The sequence below is a fragment of the Hemicordylus capensis genome, chromosome 6 (genome assembly GCF_027244095.1).
Source record: "Hemicordylus capensis ecotype Gifberg chromosome 6, rHemCap1.1.pri, whole genome shotgun sequence".
NCBI classification, from domain to species: domain Eukaryota; kingdom Metazoa; phylum Chordata; class Lepidosauria; order Squamata; family Cordylidae; genus Hemicordylus; species Hemicordylus capensis.
In genome coordinates, this window is record NC_069662.1 from 161533376 (window position 1) to 161537358 (window position 3983).

Here is a 3983-nt window from a genome sequence, read left to right on the forward strand (position 1 = left end):
TGCGAGTCCCTTTATTTAAGTGTGTTGGGGAAAACTGATCTATTTCCAGCCCCAGAGGTTCTCAGCTTTGGGTCTCAGATGTTGCTGGACTACACCGCCCATCATCCCCAGCCACAATGGGCAAATGCATTGTGGGAGTTGTAGTCCAACAACACCTGGGGACCCAAGGTTGAGAAACCCCCAACTTAGACCTTCCCAACCCTCCCTCCCCTTTCATGTATATCTATATATTTATTTCTCCTAGGTGTACCCGTCGCTAATCCCATGTGTGGCAGCTCTCGTGAGGGTTCATGAGCAGCTGCCGGACTAGTGACGGGTGCGGAGAGAGAAAATGGTGGCCGCCGGCAGGGCAAACACCCACTGCCGGGCCGGCCGGTGGGGAGAGAGAATGCCTGCCACCGGGCTGGCCAGGAAGGAGGGTGCCCACCGCCAGGCCAACCAGCGGAGAATGAGAGCACCTGCCCCCAGGCTGACCAGCGGGGAAAGAGGCCGGGTGGACGAGGAAGAGGCCAGAGGTGGTAGCGGGCCGGCCTGGGCCGGTTGCCCACCCACCGGGAGGAGGGGGTGGGAGGAGGTGGCGGGCCGGCTTTCTGGCTGGCCCGCAAGCCATAAAGCGTGGGGTGGGGTGGGGAGCGGAAAGCCGGCCAATCAGAAAGCACGGGGAGGAGGCAAGAAGCGAGCCGCAGGGGGGGAGCGGCTGGCCAGAAAGCCGGGCATGCCGGTGGGTGGGGTGGGGGACAGCAGTGGTGGCTGGGCTGGCCGGAGGTGCAGATGCTCTGCGCCCAGCCCAGCCAGTTTCTTTTCTTTCCTCATTTCTCCCCGTGTACAGCATGTAAAGGAAGACCACACTTGTGTTTTGTTTGCGTAGCCAACTAGGAAGGTGGCCAGGGAGGCCGGGCAAGTGACAAGGGCAATCTGCCCAATGCAGTCGTCCTGGTAGAGTGTTTTCATTTTTATCATGCAAGAAGTGCTAGTAGCTGCTTACATGAAATAAATGGAAATAAAAACAGAGAAACACCTCCGTGTGTGTGTCTGGGTGGGAAACGCAGGTACTCTGGCATTGCTTGGACTCAGAGCTCGCTTGGTGGAAATATTTTAAAATCATTTCCATGCATGCCCCAAATGGCATTTCTTCTGGAAGGGACTCATTCCACTAATTGAAAGTTCCTCCAGCCCCACCGTTAAGGTTCAAGAGGTCCTGAATTTTGCCAGCTGTCAAATTAAGCGCCACTCCAAACACGGGGCACTGTAGTGCTCCCTGGCCACTTAAATGGCCTGCCTGCTGCTTCCCAGTCGCCCTCCAAATTAGTTTTCAAATGCTTTGTTTAGCTTGTAAGAGATCTGCTGGCTCTTGCTTGAGAATGTCGCAGGCCAAACCGATGCCCCTCGAAGCCACAGCCTCGTCTCGGAGCCAGCCAGTTGGCAAGAGACAAAGTTCACACATTTCAGGATGAGTCACTGAGCAGCTGAAGCCCCAACTTGAATGAAAATGCCACACACACTATTGCTTCGTGTTCTCCACTTTCCGAAGCAGCAAACGAGCTGCCACAAGGGCACCACGGGTTTAGAATGCATGCAACATAGTAAGTCCGGTTATCATTCGCCCAATACAGACATTATGCTATCTGTACACTCGTACATGTGTTTGTGTGAATGACTGTACCTGTGTTCATTTTAAAAGTGAACCTGGATACAGGCCCTTCAAATGCAGAGCATAGATAGGAAGTGTGCTTCTGTACCTGCATTCAACATAACCTGTGAAGGGCTGTACCTGGGTACAGATATGAACCTGTGTACACTGTACACTCGTTGCACAAGTGTTGAACATAACATGTGAATGGGCCAATTTTGTAGCGCTGTCGCAAGACTGTCTAATTGCTCTGCGGTTTCTTAGTCTACATGCCATAGAATTAGTAAGAAACACCTGATGATACAAACAGAGATTTGTAAGCAGAGTCTAGGCTTGTTCACACCACCTTCTGGGGGTGGGTAGAAGGGCAGGATCACTCCTACCTCATGACTCCCAGATGACCAGAACTTCGGTTTGGGTTTGCAAACCCAGCACCCACATGACTGAGGCTCCGGTGGCGGACTTCATTGAAATCAGGAGCTGCGTGCCTCGCCCCACTGTGGATGGTCCTCCAAATATGTCCCTGCCTTCCCATCATGCACTGTGCCACCAGAAGCCTAGAAAAATCTCATGACAGCAGCAGTTGCTCCCTGCTGATCACTCTGGCCACAGAACTCTATGGTGGCCATGTGGGGGGCAGGCAGGGCAGCACTCTGCTGAGTGAATAGGCTGCATGCGCTCACACCACCAGGGGAGAAGGGTACTCTTTCCCTCCTACATGGGTTAAGGGCAGGGTAGAGACTCTGGGTTACCCAGGTTTGAAAAAGCTGGATGCAGGCAGGATTCCCATGGCTCCACACAAGCTTTAATAGCTGGATTTACTGCCTTCTGCTCTGAAACCGATGGCCGTGAGACCTATTATCTAGCAGTTATTAGGCTGGTTCTCACAATTCTAGTAAGGGTAGGAGACACATCCTACCCAAGTTTGGGAGCTGTGCATGCTCCTGATTTCTGATTGTGAGTAAAAAGCAAGGGGGAGGGGGAGGGGGAGGAAGGGAACGTCTGCTAAGCATCAGATGGGTTGGAGGGCTTTTTGCCCTATCATTAAAGAGCTGGATACAGCTGTTGCGTAGAACAGAGCCCTCCGATTCAGCTGCTGCTTAGTAGGCGATTACTTCCTCCCCCTCCAACCTTGCTTTTTACTCACAGATGCTCAGAAAACAGAAGCGCGCACAGCTCCCAAACTTGGGTAGGACGCATCTCCTAATTAGAATCATGGGAACAGCCCCATTGTAAAGGAGCTTAGCTGGACAGCAGGTCTGCCTCTGTCAAGCAGCCAGCTGTCTGCCGGGGCAGCCTTTGTTTGTCTATTCGCCTTCTTCCTGCCCACGAGTGGCAGGAATGGAGTCTCTCTCGGGGACAGAGAAGTTGGAATCCAGACTTTGAACCCAGCTGAAGCTCCAGTCCTTTTCCCTGGCAAATCATCATCAGCCTGAAAGAACTCCTCTCCAATTCTACAAGGCTTTTCTACTGTTGGAAGTGAAGGACTCTGCACTGCCTCATGCCTCAATGACAGAGGGGGACAGACTAGTGAGTCAGAGGGCTAGAGGGGTCAAGACATGGGTCATCCCTCCTCTCTACTGCTCTGACACTATCCCTTTGATATGTAGATTGCTACTCTCAGGGACTTCCTGCCTGCCTGCCTCCCTTCCTCCCTCCCTTCCTCTCTTCTCCCTAACACACATGCTTGCTTCTCTCTCTGCACCATGTGTGCACAGAGATGCAGACAGCATCTGTCTGCATCCAGCTAGCTAGCTAGATTAGAGATTATATCTCTCCACTTTCCTATCTAGAATGGAGTTCTCCAATAAAGACTCCTCATATTGATTTGAAACTATGAACTGGCTCCGGGTTTCTTTTGCTCTCAGCAAACACACATACCTGGGCAGACTCTGCTGTGTTTTGCCTCTGTGCACTCTGCTGTAATAGAAGGGTATCTCTTACCAGAGAGAATTCCCAACATCTACCAACCCAAATGAAACAGCATCTAAGGTGTTGGAAGACAATACAATTCATTAATCCTTGCTGGGTGAGTGTTGCTTGCTCAGGTAAAGCTATCTGAAATTGCTTGATGGTAACAGTAACCAATTCTAGGCCAACTTCATCCAGGGTCGGTTTCCTTGTGAGAAAAAAGTATTGAAGCATTTTGTAAATATCTATTCAGATGAGGGTTTTTTCAAAGGTGCAAGTAGAATAGAGAAGCAGTAGGAATGTAAGCAATTGATTCTAGTTCAGAAGAAACAGGGGTTCTTCCACATTAGGGCTCTTTGGTGCTGTGGAAGCACTGGTTTTCTGCAATTAACGGAAGTGGAATCAAAATGGGGTTTCTGCACAGAACTCAATAGAGCTAACT